Consider the following 18,251-nt stretch of genomic DNA (forward strand, 5'->3'; position numbering starts at 1 on the left):
TTCCTCCATGCTCTCTACTTCAGTTCCTGTCTTGGGTTCGTATCCTTACTTTCATTGATAGTGGATCGCAATCTGTAAGCTTAAACTTTTCAAGACCTACTTAAATAGTTTTTTTTTTTTTGGTTCTTTTTTTTTTTTTTTCCGGAGCTGGGGACCGAACCCAGGGCCTTGCGCTTCCTAGGCAAGCGCTCTACCACTGAGCTAAATCCCCAAGCCCCGGTTCTTAAATACTTTAACCTCTCCTCTAGCCCACCAACCATCAAAGGCAGTGGAAAGGAAAGGTTAATAGGGCAAAGGGGGATGTGGACCTGTTTAGAAATAGTGATTCCAATCTCTGTTTTGGGGATATCAACAGTTCAGTTCACATGAATCAGCAGCGGAAGCTCTATCCACTCATAAACACCATTCACAAATCAGCAGTAGCAATTCAATCCAGAGGAAACTGCAAGGCTCTGCCAATTGGCCCAATTCAGTAGAAGCTGCTAGAAGCTGCCACAATATCGGAAGTTTTTGGTGCATTTCTCTCTATGAAGTCACAACAAGCGAAGCCCAATGAAGCCCAGTGAAGCCCAACGAAGACCAGAAAAGAGTGGCAAGGCGAACCAATGCCAGAGAGCTCTCCACAGTCTGTTGGGTTGTACTTACAGCCTTTCCAAAGATCACGACCTCTCAAGTGTTTACTCCAGCAAAACATCACATGTCCTTTCAACAGGCGGCTTCCAGAAAAAAAAAAAAAAAAGAAAAAAAAAAACATCGAATGTCTGTTCTCAGCAAAACATCCTCTCATGTGTCTGCTTCAGCGAAACATCCTCTCATAGAAATACATCACACAAACACAACTGAGTTTCCGAGGAAACCAGAAATTTCTGCTTTAGATGAAATTCACCCGTAAGATGAAACAGTTGTTTCGGGTCAGTGTCTTAACACAGCAGCAAAAAGCAAACTAGAACACACGAGATGCCCTCCCCAGACTTCCCAAATTCTTTCTCTCTGGAGACTTCCCAACCTTTGGTGAGATGATGCTTACAAATGCTGTCTACATACAAAGAAAGTGCATGAGAGGGCAATGTGCCTTTAGACTTCGAGTCACCAGTCCTGAGGGTACTATTGTTTCACAAACACACATACACGCACGCACGCGCGCGCGCCACGCGCACCAATAACAAAACAAACGAACAACTAGTTAATCCGTCTCATTCCATTTTTCATTACTCAGCCCAATAACTTGTCTGCCTCCAGCAGGGCTGACACGCTTAGCGGACTCCATCTGTAATTGGTCAATCTTGAGTCGTTCACACACTCATTCTAACATAGGAGGCAGGCCTACCGGCTACTTCTGCTCTGCTTTTGAAGAAATAATCCATCCTTTAACATTAGGGCTGACTTCAAGTGTGACAGGGTATTTAATACTCCGAAATGGTGAGGCTGGCCAGACACATAAAAATGAATTTGAGTCTGATGGCTGGTTTCAACAATCCCCACCCATTCACCACTCTCCAGTGAGCCAGTGAGATCTTAGCAACATCAGGGTTAAGATATTGAACAGGAATGAATGGCGTTCAGAGGAAAACCAGATAACGGGTGTGTGGAAGTCCACGATCTGAATTTACGTTGCTTGATCCAACAGAGGTATATTAATCTTAAACTGCAGACTTGTGAAAGAGAAGGTATCCGTCAGAAAGTTTTGGTAGCGTTGCTTGTTTTTGTCTAGGAAAAGACAGTGGAAACGCTGGGAATTTGCTTTTTTGATGGCAAGGCTGGGTGGGTGGGTGGGTAGGTGGGTTTCGGGGTTGGGGGTGGGGTGGGAAGTGTGGGTGTGTTTATGTGTGGAGCATATGGTCTAGGTTCACTGGTTCTGGGGTCTTCTGGGTCTTCCTGTACCTAGAGAAGTAATCCTCAAGTATAGTAGAAGGGATGATAGTGAGGGTGGATATCAGTGCTGTCCACTAGGGGGCATCAGCACTTCCTCATTACCTGTCTTACTGACTCAGAGGAAAAGATCTCTTCATCCCTGAGAAGTTTTTAGAAGTATTTCCTGTGGAAAACACTTCAAAGAGAAGGCAATATTCCCATTTAGAAAACCTAATTCAGATATCATTTTTCCACAATAATTGTGAGAGGAAATGCTTTGAGCAGCAATATCTAAGTCAAATAACACTAAAGTTTTTGAATATATATATATATATATATATATATATATTTTTCCCTTTTTATAGTTGGATGGTATAGTTGGATGATAATTTGTTGGACTATTCAGAGTTAAATATGTAATAGACATGACATTAGCAGCTACGTCCTCAAATACCTTCTTATGGCTTGAGTAAGAAATGTCCCCAGAGCCTTTTTTTTTTTTTTTTCCGGAGCTGGGGACTGAACCCAGGGGCTTGCGCTTCCTAGGCAAGCGCTCTACCACTGAGGCAAATCACCAACCCCTCCAGAGCCTTATATTTGGGGGCGTGGCTAAAAGCTGGTGGGTGTTGGCAGGTAATTGCACACTGAGCTCTGACTTCATAAATGGGCCAATCCTAGTTATAGGGTCATTGCTGGGAGGTAGAGAAAAGAAGACATGGGGTCCGGTTGCAGAAAGTAGGTCAGTAAACTGTGGATTCTTGGAGTTTTATCTTGCCCTGGCTCCATCTTGCATTCTCTTTCTCTCTGCCATCTAACCATCACAGTGTACACTGCTCCTCCCTGCTGTGATGGGCTGACAGTTCTGAGAGTGTAAGCCATAATTAATCCTTCCTCCCTGTCTAATATTTTTATCACAATGTTATAAAACCAGTGCCCTAGTTAGCTTTGGCTGTCCACTTGACATAGTTTAGACTCATCTTAGGAAGGAATTGTCTAAGTCATATTAGCCTGTGGGTATGTCCATAGTGGGGGTTGTCTTGACTGTAATTGGGTTTAGTCCACTGTTGGCAGCGCCGTACTGTAGGCTGGCTACCCTGAGCTGTAGAATTGGCTCAGCACGAACCTGTGATCCAGCCAGGAAGCAGCGCTCCTCTATGGTGTCTGCTTCAAGTTCCTGCCCTGCTTCTTTTGGTGACAGACTGCGACTGTGAATTTAAGGGAAATTATTCCTTTCTCCCTCAAGTTTTTTTTCTGGCTAGCAACAGAAATTAGAGCATGTAACTCACATGTATCGCTTTTTATCCATACCAAATACTGACTGACTTCCAACTCTGGTGCTCTGAGTCTGGTTTGCCATACACGTTGCCTTCTAAAAGATGCGGAGTAACAGAGTCCCTGAAAACATGTACTTGTGGTTGGAGTCAAGGGACTTTGTGAATGCCTAGATCTCTAGACACTGTCCAAAGAGCTATTTCTAATCTCCGGGGCCATGAGGATTGAGCCACTGTCACCTAACCTGCCTTGGAATTTTGGCGTTCTTGTCTTGAGCTGCAAGGTCAGAGAAAGGGTGCCTTCCCCGTTTCCAAACCTCAACCTGGATTGTCTCCTTCATGACTAGTAGGGAGCTGGCGTCTCTATGAGTGACCAGTTCAGTGACCAGTCAGCAGCTGTGGTTACCTCTGGAGACCAGTAGAAGATCAAGACAGTCAACATTCCAGAAGGAAGGGGAGGGCAGAGTTCTTTCTTTCTTTCTTTCTTTCTTTCTTTCTTTATTTTTTTTTTGGTTCTTTTTTTCGGAGCTGGGGACCGAACCCAGGGCCTTCCACTTCCTAGGCAAGCGCTCTACCACTGAGCTAAATCCCCAACCCCGAGGGCAGAGTTCTTGAGTATCTTAGACTGTCCTTGGATCTACCCTCATTTCTCTAACAACCCAACTTTGGGTCCCTTTTTGTAATTTTGAAGAAAAATCCTGGTGCAGAGAGAGGAGGAGGGCATGAAATCCTACCCTCTTAGAGGTGCCGTTAGCAATTTATAGTAGCTGAGAGAGGGTCAGTAATTTTACAACTGTAGCCCCTGGTAGGTGGGCAACACTCCAGTGGAAGTCCCCACATCCAAGAGGATGTAAGCTTCTTAACCAATATTTGATTATTGTTTTTTTAATTAAAAAAACAATATATGTTGAATCTTAAGTAAGATAGTCACATGTAATTTGATTATATTTTTTCTTTTTTCTTTTCTTTTTTTTCACCTAACCTGCCTTGGAATTTTGGCGTTCTTGTCTTGAGCTGCAAGGTCAGAGAAAGGGTGCCTTCCCCGTTTCCAAACCTCAACCTGGATTGTCTCCTTCATGACTAGTAGGGAGCTGGCGTCTCTATGAGTGACCAGTTCAGTGACCAGTCAGCAGCTGTGGTTACCTCTGGACTGAACCCAGGGCCTTGCGCTTGCTAGGCAAGCGCTCTACCACTGAGCTAAATCCCCAACCCCAATTTGATTATATTTTGACTTGGTAATTAGGCATTATTTTGAGACAGGTCATATTTTGTAGTGATACCACATGAAATGTTTGTGTGACCTTAAACTCCACTTCCTGAGTTCTAGCAGTAGGAGCGCGCTCCATCATGCCAGGTGGGCACATTCCCAGGTTAAGGCAACTTTTAAAAGTTTAGCCATCCTTATTGAGCACACCACTTGCTTATGTTTATGGAAGAAATCAGTCAGAGGGGCCCAAACCTATTATTATCTCAGGATAACCAGGTCTGATATAAGTTTATTCATTCAGAACATGCTACATTCACAAAGGAGCATGGTTTCTTGAAGTTCTTTAATGACCACTGGCTAGATACGTCCTGAGAGGTGGTCTGATTCTGCTCAGCCCATCGTGGAGCCCATTTCTCTCTGCAGCATCTATGTAACCATGACTCCTGCCCTCAACCCTAACCCCACACAAAGACCTACCTGGATGTCTTCACCTTCAATGACAAAGGGTCCTGGCTTCAGAGTCAGAGAATGCTGGACTTTTCTTCTTACCTATGACTTCTGAGATCTGACATTTAAGTTTTAAGAGTGGTGGTATTCCATATCTGAAAAGTGAGAGCTTATTAAAACATGCATGATTTTGTAAGATGGCTGGTGAAAAAAATTTAATGAGCTATTGCACACGACGCAATTAGTACCATGTAATTAACACCGCAATAAAGTGATATTAAGTCATTTAAACAACTATTACTGATTAAAATTAAAAGCAGCCTCAATCTTCGTCAGGGAGAGAATGTTGGAGGGTGAGGAGTGGTTATATAAGCCCGTGTCTCACTTCAGTATTGTGGAGGGAGGGTGTAAAGAACATTTGTGACTGGAATTTATTGAATGACTCACCCCCCACACACACATACAAACATTTCATATGGCATCCTTACGAAGTATTACCTGTCTTAAATAATATCTACTTAAGTCAAAATATAATCAAATTCTTTTGCATTTGACTATCTTACTTAGGAAAAGAATTGGCTTGATCTATGTTGGATTTTTAAAGTAAAAACATATATTAAATTTCAATGGTGCCATGTATTTATTCATAAATGTGGAGGCTTCCACGGGAGTGTGGTCTACAAATCAAGGGCTACACTCTTAAAATGACAATTCCTCTCTCAGCTGCTATTAATTGCTAATGGCACCTCTGACAGGGTTGGACTTCCTGCCCACTCCCTCTCTCTGTGCTGGGATTCTGTCTGCAAAATAACAAAAGAGGACCCAAAGTTGGGTTGGTAGAGAAAGAGGGGTAAGTCTGGGAGGAGTTGGTAGAGGGACAGGTGTGCACGTGATCAAAGTATATGGTATAAAATTCTCAAAGAACTAAAAAGAGATGAATAGAAATTGTAAGAAGTGTGACTGTTACAGTAAGTTAAGGTTTGGAGCCAGTCCCAGAGTTGAGATTCAAAGTGAATTATCTTACAATCCCAGGGCCATTCAATATGCACAGCCTTGGGTGGGGAAAAAAATAACACAGTTGAGTAAAAGATCTGTCTAGGAATGAGTCACTTGTGAGTTTGATAGAATGGATTGTGTAAGGAATATTTATGAATATATAGAATGTTCTCCTTGGGACATATCCATGCAATAGGACATTAAAATGTCACCCACCTCTGGTGGGTGTTATCCCAGATTACCCGTGCTCATTTCACTCTGAAGAGCTGACAGATTAAAGACTGACATGAGGTGGTCCAAGGGCCACAATTCAGTTCATAGCCTGTCTTTGTGACAAGAGTTTCACTAGAGTAGAGCCACGTGCATTTGCTGGCAATGTCTGACTTATAGACACTAGCAGAATGGAGTCATCCTCGTGGAGGATACGCAGCTATGAAGTCTACCAGTTAAATGCACCAGATCATGGAGTTGCAGACTGCCATTCATAAATATGTTAGTACTTAAGGAGGCGACTGCCTCCGCCCACTGTTGCCTAGGTAGAGTCTGATAATGACTGTGAAAAAGGATTTATTTCCGTAAAGGGATCACCAGACCAAAGACTGCTTATTCATTATAGGTAGGCTCAGGAAAATGTTCCTTTAATGAAGGCCAACAGAGGGGATTCCAGAACCAATCAGACTTAGACTTTGTGAGAAGCAAGTGTGCTACTCTCTTCTTGGAGGAACTTAACCAGGAAGAACTCTTTGAAACTGCTCTCTTGGGCACAGCTTCAAGGGGGAGAGGTGGTTGCATCGACGTGAGTGGCTCGCTAGCCAGTGAAGATGTATAGGTTTGTTTGAGACCCTGATACAAGCTGATGAGATGCAGCCAGTTTTCGCTTACAGGCATTCCCACTATGTTCTTCTCGTGGACTTAGTTGTGGCTTATGTCATCACCTGCCAACATCACGTGCGGTTGCCATAAAATGCATCAGGCATGGGATACATGTAAAATGACTGCCCTGCCACTTCACCATTCTCTCTTTGTTCCCATGGGTTCCCAGGCTCTTTCCTGCCTCTTCACGGCTCTGCCTCCGTCTGTCTGCCTGTCTACATGTCCTCTCATCTGCTTTTACCCTTTGCCGTGAGTGTCCTCATTCTTTTCTGTTTCCCCCAATAAGCCCTTTTGATATCAGATCTGTTGCATAGTGTAATCTCTCAGGGGCACACCTTGGCATGGGTTCTCTAGGTCTCCACTCACTGCTTTATGTGTCCTAACAGTCAGACCAGGCTAACAAAGCATTCTACCTGCAATATGGAAGCAAAATGGCTTTGGGAAAGAGTCCAAGAGGAATGATCTTGAGAAGGCCAGGAGCAGAGAAGTAGGCTCACATCAAGAGAAAGGAATGTCTCAAGGAGTGTCTACACCTTGGAGTCTATGAAGAGATCATCATACTCCATGGAAGGGAAGATATTATTTCTCCTCTCAAGGCAGGCTTGGTTATAGGTTACCCATGGAGAACTTGGTCCTTCCCCTTGATAACCCATCCTCCTAGGAGAGACAAGATCAGAATCTAACAAATGAGAAGCAAGAGGCACAAGGAAGCTGGGACATTTGCAAAGTATCACCATCTCCCTCTCTTAACTGGATGCAGCCCCGTGGGTAAGAAGAATAAGTTGGGCTTCTGTTACTGTGCCTTGGGCATCAGAAATGAGAATTATTCATATGGATAGAAAGAACTAGATAAGCCACAGAAAGAGGACCCTAAAGAGATTTTACCTTGCACAAGTAAAAGCTAGTCCAAACTGGAGCCTGTCTGCTGGACAGTTGCTGGCACAGTTGTAGATCCTAGGATTGGAGGTCTAAGGCTAAGTATGGCCTTGTCATGTGAAAGTCTTCTTGGGGAGAAACAAATACCTATTCCTAGATAATGAACTGATGACAGACCAAGTAAGGATATCACCAAGGTCCAACTGGGTGAGCCACTGCCTTGTATTGGGGTTACTTACTTATAGGGGTTACCTAAAGGAGAAGAAATGCCTCAAAGATAGCTGCTTCACCACAGACCAGACCAGCATGGGTGACAGCTCACAAAAGCTGGGAACCTGGAGCATAGTGCACAGCCTGAAGACAGCTCAACAAGTTGAAGAATGTTTCTTCCAGGCAGCTCAGTTAGTCTGGTCTTCATCTCAAGTAGTTAAACTGGTCCCCATTTCTTTTGTGTGGCTCAGGTGAATTGCCTTTTTCTATACAGCTCAGCTGGTCTGAGAGCGTCCCTCAGCAGTCTTTCCTCTTATTATAAGTGTTGGGGAAGGTAGGTGCTGGGATTTTCTGATGCCATTTGAGTTGTTTATTTCCTGAGCTTCAAAAGCTTCCTTACAGGATGGACTCTTTCACCTTCCATTAGACTCTTCTGGGTCTCAGCATCCTGGGTCTTAGCAAACTCACCTCCAATGTGGAAGGTTTTGATATCAGAGGAAATGGTTATGGAAGACAACTGGTGTAGGACTCCATTTCTCTGGTACTTGGGTAATTTTCCTTTGCAAATGGGGTTTCTGTTGAATAACCAAGTCAGTCTAGTCTAGTGGGGACCTAAGTGAGAGAGCATTGTATATGGCTTCCTTCCTGTTAGTCACATATACCTGCTGGTTTTGAAAATGGATTTACACAGATCCTGAAGCCACCCATGGAAGCAGTTGATAAACTCTTGAGTGAAGCCTCCTCCTATTCCCTCTCATCTATGGAAACAGCAGCTTTCACAATTCTCTGAGGCACCTTTAATCCTCAGATTCTTGAAAAAACAAGAGCATTTCACCACTCTATTTTTTTTTGTCTGAAGCTGTGCAAAATGCAGCAACAAATAAAAAACCTAAAAGTGGATAAACTCAAACAGTGGTGATGCTTAGTTCTCTCTGAGCCAACAAACACCCACGAGGAGTCGGTGACCCTGCAGCCATCTGTGCTAAGCCTTGGAACTCTGCTCAAAGATGAGCCCAGCTCAGTGACAGAGACAGTTGCTCTAGCCAGTACAGATGCTTGTGGCTTGGTCTTCACACAAATGGCTTCTCGTGTCCTTTCCCTGGTGACTCTCCACATTTGCATAATCTAATATTCAATTGAACAATAACTAGGCGACGCCAACATCTACCTGCTCCGTGGAGAGGAATTAACTTGGTGGCTGGCATAACATGAAATAGAGTCAAAGAAAAGTAACAGTTGAAAACATATTAGTCATAACAAGCAAGGGGGAAAGAAGAGTAAGCAAGGAATTATTATTGTACTAAAGAAAGGGGAGGTGACCCAAGGAAGTGCTCAGAATAGCCTTAGTGGTTTGACTTGCAATAAACACACTATATGTATATATATATATATATGTATATATATATATACATGTTATGTATTCATGTGCACATACATAAGCATATGAACATGTACGAATATGTATATGCATACAGAGTCTATAAAGCCTGTAGAGTGAATAATTAAGAATCCAGCTTATTTTCACAGTACAGCTGGGAGAAGGCTGGATTGGTCCAGTGATTTAGAACCAAAGAATGGCAATTTCCCAGGTCTTTGCTCTCCATTACACAACCAGACCTGTTGAGTGGAGCATGGGTGGCTCCCCAGCTCAACGTAATGGGCCAAAGAAGCCCTGGGCAGGTTGTAGGCCCTCATCCACTTCTGTATCTCTAGGGTCTTGTTTGTTGCTGAATATATTCAGACGGCAACGGTGATGCCACGAAGAGTAAAACATGAAGGCTTAACCCAGATTTGAGTTTTTTTTTTTTAAGTAAGCTTAACATTATCATATTTTAATGAATGGAACTCCTGCTTTTCGTCCCTACTAGCAACTACCTTAATCTGACAGGCTTCTAGTTTCATTCCCAAGGGGGAGAAATGGATTGCAGATCAATACTATTGGCAAATGAGCTGGAGTTTGTTTTTGTTTTTTTTTCCTTTTGAGTTAGCAGCATGATGTGGGAATTTTTTGTTTGCATAGTGATGGGATCTGCCAACAGTACATAACAAATTAGCGAAAGGAGGCCATGTTCCTTTGAACCACACTGCGGTTGATAGACATCTTGTTATGTAAGCTGGCACTCAGCATTGCACTGGGAACAGAAAACCCAGGACTGTTCTGAGTTCTCTGTGTTGTCTTTGTGGCTTCTTGATGTCAACTCTCCTTTTCCAGCATTCCCCCCCCTTGTTTGTATAAGAAAACCAGCAATGATAATGTCAGTGAGACATACAAAGTGCTAATTTCTTTATTCTATGCCCACTCCCATCCCTTCTCCCATGCCTCATCTCACCCCTCATCCCATCCCTCATCCTATCCTATCCCTCATCCCATCCCTCATCCCATCCCTCATCCCATCCCTCATCCCATCCCTCATCTCACCCCTCATCCCATCCCTCATCCCATCCCTCATCCCATCCCTCATCCCATCCCTCATCCCATCCCTCATCCCATCCCTCATCCCATCCCTCATCCCATCCCTCATCCCATCTCACTTCATCTCATCCCTCATCCTATCCTATCCCTCATCCTATCCCTCATCCTATGCCATTTCATCACTTTCATCCTATCCCATGCTATTCCATGGAATCCATCTTGTCCTATCTGACTCATCCGTTTTATCGCATCCCAGCCCTCAAATGAACGAATGCCAACCTGCACCCCAGTCTATCTCATCCTCTTCCACCCTCATCCCATCTTATCTCATCCCTCCCCATTCATCTCACCTCATCACACACTATGTCCCACACAACTCATGGAAACTCACCCTGTATCCCATTCTCTATCCGTCCTTTCCTGTCTCGTTCCACCAACCCCACACATCCTACCCCATTTCATTCCCACACTCAAATGAGAACCGTGTCAAGGTTCCAGCTTTCCAGAGAGCATCAACACACAAATCCCTCCCCAGTCTGAATATGCCCTCTATCAGCTACTCTCATCGTGTTTGAATTAATTAACTTTCTCACCATTCCAACTAAATTCCTGAAAAACAGTAACTTAATGGAGGCAAGATTTCTTTCAGCACATAGCACCAGTGAGCGCATGGTGAGGCAGGCGTGGTATTGCAAACAACCAATGGCCATGGGGGCAGCAACTTGAGGCATGATTTTTTTTCCCATGGAGACAGAGTATAGAGCTGAGACCTTGGCTTGCCCCAGCAATGCTGTTTGGAGCCATAGGTTCCAAATATTCTAAACGCTCCAGAGTGTTCAAATATGCAGGTTCGTGGGGTCATTCACATTCAAGCCATATCATTGAGCAATTATGCATTCACCACCAGTGTGTTTATTTTAATTTAATAAATATACTTTTCTGGCATCAGTAAGCCACCTGGAACGTAACTGAGTATTCTTAGGAAAAAGTTTAGAGGAAAAAAAAACCTCAATAATTTTACCTCTTAGATATTGTTCAAAAATGACCCTATATGTTCCTTCATAGATGGCTCGGTGGTTCAAAGCACATATTGCTCTTCTTGAGTTCAATTCCCAGCACCTACATCAGGTGGTTTGCAGCTGCCTGGAACCCCAGCTCAGGAGGGATCTCAAGCTTCTGACGCCCATGGGCACTTGCAGTCACGTGCACATATCACTCCAATGCATGCACATAATTAAAATAATAAAAATAAAGCTAGAAGGACCATACATGCATTTTACAGGATGTTTATTGTAAAAGATACCCACAATTTTACAGAACCGTAAAGTTCAGTGTGAGTGTTTAGTATATTTAGAACCAAAATGGAGAGGTGTATGTTCAAGCCCAACTGTACTTTCAGCTTAAAAAATTCCAGGGATCTTACTGTAACACACACACACACACACACACACACACACACAAACACACAAACACACAAACACACAAACACTGGACACCTATTTCCCACAAGACTATGAATGTGCTTTGATATACCTATGTATCCATACATATTCTTCATTTATTTTGCAAATATTTGCTGAGAGTTATAGGTGAGACAGATGAGCTTTGGGGGAGGGAGGGATCAGATTTAACCTCCACAATAGTATTCTCTTCTGTTGATGTACGACTTTGACATTTAAGTCATCTTAACTTCTGGCTATTCGGACCATCATTATTATTGCTAACCATTACTATTATTATCTAGTCATTCCTTTGGTCTGACTACTTTCCTGTGAGATCTTGGGGGTTGGGATCATTACTGATTCAGCTGAATAAGTACTCAGATACATTCCAAAAAACTACCAGTAGTTTCACAATTAGTAATGGGTGTGGCAGGATATTCCTACACAGATATATACATGCCTGCAGGACTACAGATGCATACATGTGCACACTTGCACACACATGGATGCTCATGTATATGGATCCATACACCCAAATATATGCATACATTTACACACCTTCATGTGCATAGATAACTATACATATGTGCATTTGCAAATGTACAACACACACACACACACACACACACACACACACACACACACTCCATTCTACGTCTCTCCTTCCTTGCCCTGCAAACTCCAGGCAAGAAGCCTAGAGTCTAAAGTAGACCCCATGCACTCTGATGTGCACACGGGATCTAAATACCAAGTAAATTGCATCAGAGAAATCACAGAGACAAAGTCCATCTCAAACATAATGAAATGGTGGCTTGATCTCTCTGCTTCCTTTGCCAGAAGTAGAAACCATCGTTTCCATTCTGAACAGTCCATGGGGCTATGGAAGTCTTGAAATTCCAATAGTTCCCAGTAGTTGCCGTGAATTTTGTCCCGACTCCCCTTCCCACAGCGCTCCCAAGACCCTTCCCTGCCCCCAATCCCATGAACTGCAGATATGTCTTCTGTATAATCATTCCTTTTGATTTTTCTCTTTTTTCCCCCTTAATTCTCAAAGACACCAACCAACAGTGAGGGAGCAGCAAAAGGAAGATAATTTAAACAGCACCCCCTTATAGCTGTCATCTGTCACCTTTAATCTGAAAGAAAAATAAATCAAACATGAAGCTCATGCATAATAAAGCCAGGGATATAAAATCATGTTTAAGATACTTAATAAATGTCAGTTTTTAGATACTGGGATTTTTAAGGAGGCAATACAAAAATGTGATGCTCCTATAAAGAATAATTTTTCAAATATTTCCAGCAAACATCTTACACGCTTTAAACAGGGTACTGCTCTATTAGTGAATTATTAAAATTAGTAACAGAAGTGCTCATTAATGGAACTTACTTTCAAATAAAAGCTAATATGACCAACTGTAGGTTTGCAAGGGTGAATTTTGTGGCTGGGGATGGCATCCATTGAATGACATCAGGGAGATCTCTGAAGGTGATGAAATTAAACAAAGGGAAATAAGTCTTTGAAATTTCATTAGGTAGAAATAATTTGAAAGAAGAACTTTCCATTGCACCATGCACACAGCTAAGAGGTTTTAACATAGTAATCAACCCTTAGACTCCCTGGGTCTAATTTCCCCTGGAACAATCAGTCTCATGAAAGAGTTGTTCTCTGATTAATTGAAAGCAGGAGTTGAAATAGCCTACCAAGCTCCTAGCGTGCCCATTATTTCTGTAGGAAGTGATGCAGAGTTCATGAGGAAGGAGAATGCCAGTGCTAGACTGGTGGATGCTGTGTTTAGTAACCACACCCGTCTGTTAGTTATCAGTGAGGTGGCAGGCAGCTATGAAGGGCTGTAAACACAAGAGTTTGCAAGTGTGGCTGAACACACACACTGGGTTCCAGTAAAAGAGCATGGACTAAGAGGCCATGAAAGAACACGCCGTGACAAAGAGGAGAGGACAGAGGGCAGATGTCTACAGGGTTTCTCGACCATTGACATGGGGCAGTCTCCACCCAACATGCTTATACCAGACGAGCAGCTAAGATTCATCTAGATACTGAAGAAAGGCTGGGAAATTTTCCCAGAAGAGGTAGATAAGAATTTCTAAGCAGAGGCTAAAGAGATGGTTGAACAGTTAAGAGCACTTGCTGCTCTTCCAGAGGACGCAAGTTTGATCCCCCTACAACAGCTTGTAACTCCAGTTTCAGGCGATATGGTCTCCCCTTTTGGCATGCATTGGTACTGTGTGTGTGTGTGTGTGTGGTGTGTGTGTGTCTGTGTGTGTGTATGTGTGTGTGTGTGTATGTGTGTGTATGTGTGTGTATATGTGTGTGTGTGTCTGTGTGTGTGTGTGTGTGTGAGAGAGAGAGAGAGAGAGAGAGAGAGAGAGAGAGAGAGAGAGAGAGAGGGAGAGAGAGAGAAAGAGAGAGAATGGGAGAGATACATAAACACAAATAAATCTTAAAAAAAAAGAATTATGAACAGCCAGGTTCCAGCCACACTGTCAACTTACATTGTTCCCACTTAGGAGAAATGTTATAAAGTTCCTTAGAAGCTATTCCAGACCCTCTAAGGTAGTGCATATCCACGTATGTATCGTGAGTGAAGGAGAGTCCCTTGGGTTCCCTGAAGATTGTTCTCTTACACTGACTGTAGTGACTTCACATATTCATGAACCAAACATTGAATGGGACTTACTTACCTCAGCACAGCTTCGTGCCAGGCACATGGTGAGCGGGAAAATAAGCTGCTCACTGCCCTGAAAAAAAAAGGCGCCATGTTTTCTGTACTCAATAGCCACACAGAGAAAGAATTCAATGGCACAGGACCTGCCAAGGGAACATGCTGAGAAGACAGAAACATGTTTGTTCACTGTAGAAAGAATGCCCAAGGAAGAGGATCAAATAAAAATGATTTTTTTTGTAAAGGTTCTTGGCGGGAAGTCGTGTCAAAAGCAACCAACAGTTTTCAACCAACATGGTCCATAAAGAGCACAGATGAATAGAATATTTAATACTCTCCTGATACTTCAGAGAGGTGGGGAGATGCTGCTCTATGCTCTATTTTATTTTACTTTGTGTTGATTTTTAGTGTACGGTTCTTTGTCAATCCAGTGAATCCTAGCCATACCAATTCACTGTGGTCAGTGACTCTGATGTGCAATCATAAACACACACACACACACACACACACACACACACACACATACACACTCTGCAGGAAAATCACAACCAAAGAACAACGTGGGTGGTTACACCGTAGTTAAGGGAGAATAGTGTTTAGTCCTTGGGGACAATGTGAAAGAAATAAATAAGGCTCAAGTTTCAGGATGACACACACCAAATATTGTGAGAGACAAGGCCACTCATGCTGGCTATGGAATTAAATAGATCCCCCTGCCCCGACACCCACTGGCTATAGTTTTGATGCCCACCCTCTCCCATACCTCAAAGCCACAGGCCAGTGTGTCTGGGAGAGCTCTCCCTCTAAGATGACTGTGATTGTATGACAATGGCATTTCAAAACAGGTTCAAAAAGCCTTTCGAGGGACAGAGTAGACTATCTCCAGAAACAGACTGCCAGTCAAAGAAAAATCAGAAGCAGGGTGAAGGCCACACTGAAGGGTATGCCTCCAGCAGGCGAAGTTCTGAGGACGTCTAAGTTCTAAGTTTTCAGAATGTAGCTCTAAGTTGTCGTTCTAAGCAGTGAGTTTATTGTACGGAGAATGTAACGTATGAACATGGCAACCTGCAACCTGGTATGGGCTGACTACCCAACCTGGGGCATGAAAATGAGTTTTGGAATTATAAGATACAGGCAGACATGGCATAAGGAGTGTTTGTACATGTGGGTATCTGGCTATGCCTACAGCAACCCAAAACAATCCCATCTGACCATCTACATCGTTCTTCCAAAAACTAGAGAAGTGACTGGACCTACAGCTAATCTTCTTGACATTTCCTCTAAAGTCCACAGGAAGAGCATAAACTCCATGCAGGCAACAGATGCTGATCTGGGCATGAACATACTCACAGGTACACAGATGTTTGACATGAGGCCAGACACAGGTGACCAGGAGGTGCTCTCCCTCTCCCTCCCCCCTCTCCCTCCCTTCCTCCCCTCCCTCTCCCCCTGCTCCTCTCCTCCCCCTTCTCCTTCCCCCTCACATGTGGTTCTTATCATGGAAACTGGTGATTTCCTTAATTCCATTGAGACATTTGATATATTACTTTACTTCCAAAAGTGCTAAAATTAACACAAAGCTTTTGATGTCTGGTAAAGCTAGCAGTTCTCTGGGTGAGTTAAAGTATAATTTGAGAAAAATCTCAAGAGGACAAAGGGTAGAGCTCATGGGCAAAATATCGTGTAATTTGGGAAGTCACATATTAAATGCAAAACAGAGCAAAGAGTACCTTGGCACTGGAGAGATAACTCAGTGGGTAAGAACATTACAGAGGACCTGGGTTGGATTCCCATTAGACAGCTCACAACCACCTGTATCTCCAGGTCCAGAGGACCTGATGCCCTCTTCTGGCCTGTATTCTTGTGGTGCATATACATGCATGCAAGCACTCATACGTTAATTTTTCAAATCTTTTTTTAAAGAACACTCTATAATTCACAAACAAGTCATCTAGTCATAAATTCCCCTAGCTCAGATTTTCTTCTTTGTCTCCTTTCCAAGCAGATTTATAAAAGACAACTAAAAAAGGAATTTGTTTCAAATGCAACAAGGAAAGAAATATGTATTATCCTAACACCTTTGATACGTTGTCAATAAAGAGAAGAATGTTATTCAAGTAAGTCATTTAGAATTAAGTTTTCAAATTATATTAGAAATCTATTATGCTGTAGGGGAGGGAACATTTCCCATAAAGTCAATGATGGCTGAGAGAAAGAGAGTAATAGATGTGAGTTGACAATGAGACACAGACAACAGGAATTTCAGAATAGAGGCATCTTTCGAAATGTGAAGGGAAAAGATTATAACATCTGTGAAATGCGTAGCATTCTCTTTCGTACCTCCCCATGGAGTTGATTCTGTGCAGAAAATGCAAATTTTTACCTGGGTCATTAATCTTCACAAGATGTTTGCATGGTAAAACCCAGGCAGTAATTATCATTAGTTCAGCACAGAATCTTGTATAATCGATGAAAATTCAAAAGGGAACATGTATATTTAAAACAAGGTCTGACTTTTGCCCCTACTCCACTGGACAACAGGGACCAGAGCTGGGAAGGTACCTTGATTTAGACAAAGTCCAATTTCCAATGAAGGTTCCATACATCTTGGAGTAAAAGGGTCACTGAAACTGAATTTTTAAATTTTTCATTGAAATTGTGTCCAGAGAAGGAAGTAAAAGTAGCTTTGTCTTCAAAATTAGGCACAGTTGACGTGTTACGTTTTTATTATTTAAAACAATGCAGTAACTGGTACAAATCCAAATGCAGAATCAGCCTTGGAACTGATAGAAATTCAGTGGTACTAAACAAATTTTGAACGGAACCGACTTACAAGAAAGCCTCGCAAAATAAGTTTTAAGTTGATAGATCACATTTTTCAGATTTTTAGCTCATGTTGGAGACTTTCTCTAGTGTCCCAAATGGCGTGGAAGAAATGGTGAGAAGGTTTGTTCTTAAGGCACGCCACACAAGAAAAGGGAGATAGTGCAGAGGAATAGCGGACACAGCTCAAGAATCATCAAACCGGAAGAGACAGACGGAAGTGGGGTAACCTGAGCTTTTTCCACAGCAATATTCCACCACTGCCGTGTTACACCAAAGTTGGTGGCATCATGAAGGGAGAAATAGATGAGTTAGGTTGAGATATCTGATGCCCAGGTAAGAAGTGTTTTGAAGGAGAAATGTCCATCACAGGCTTGGGTGTTTAAACACTTGGCCACCAGAAGGTGGCGCTATTTGAAGTAAGTGATGCTATCTGCGGAAGTGATGGAATCTTTAGGAGGTGGAGCCTTGGTGGAGGAAATACATCACTGGAAATAGACATTGAGGGTTTCTAGTCTCACCCCACTTCTTATTCTCCCTCCTCGCTTCCTGTGTGTGAATGAAATGTGGCCAGAAAGCCTCCGGCTTCTTGTCATCATACCTCCCCGGCCATTATAGACTACAAGCCAAAATACATTCTTCCTTGATTTGCTTTCTGTTGTGGTATTTTATAATGGCAAGAGAAAAGTAACTATTTCTTCATGAGAAAGAGGACTTAACTAAGAGTTTATTAAGCATATTAATTTTTAATCAATGTATTTATTAAATAAATCGATTAATTTAATTATTTTCATTTTTATATATTTTATATTTTATATTTTATATACTATGTACTTATATAGTATATATAATGTAAATTATAAATATTTAAAATATTTTGTAAAAATATAAATAAATAAATAAATTTATTGGTTTAATTAATTTTAAAATGCATTAATCTTTTAAAAATATGGGGCTGGATATTAATCCCAGGGCTTTATTTGTACTAGACCAGAGCTCTCCTGCTAAGTTATACCCCAGCCCTCACACTCTATGAGGCAGTATGTCTGCATGCCGGCTTATATCAAGTACCTTTTTTAAAAGTGTGTGTGTTGTTTGCATGTATATATGCACATGCATGAAGTGCTTGTCTAGGTCAAAAGATGGCATCAGATCTCC

The 18,251-nt window shown here is 42.4% G+C and overlaps 2 long non-coding RNA genes across 2 annotated transcripts in view; one reads left to right on the plus strand and one right to left on the minus strand.

Moving 5' to 3' along the window:
• Positions 1–1,188: 1,188 nt before the first annotated feature.
• Positions 1,189–3,527, minus strand: LOC120095949 (uncharacterized). Its single transcript, XR_005491930.2, has 2 exons — positions 3,368–3,527; positions 1,189–1,707 (listed from the first exon to the last, which is right to left on the minus strand). It is a non-coding gene; the product is annotated as an uncharacterized LOC120095949 (long non-coding RNA).
• The window catches only part of LOC134481181 (uncharacterized), a 30,859-nt gene continuing 15,147 nt past the window's right edge, over positions 2,540–18,251 (plus strand). The window contains exons 1-2 of the long non-coding RNA XR_010056510.1: positions 2,540–2,590; positions 16,276–16,387. This is a non-coding gene — a long non-coding RNA (uncharacterized LOC134481181). The remainder of the gene's footprint in view (positions 2,591–16,275; positions 16,388–18,251) is intronic.

Source organism: Rattus norvegicus, chromosome 12, assembly GCF_036323735.1.
Source record: "Rattus norvegicus strain BN/NHsdMcwi chromosome 12, GRCr8, whole genome shotgun sequence".
Classification (NCBI taxonomy): Eukaryota; Metazoa; Chordata; class Mammalia; order Rodentia; family Muridae; genus Rattus; species Rattus norvegicus.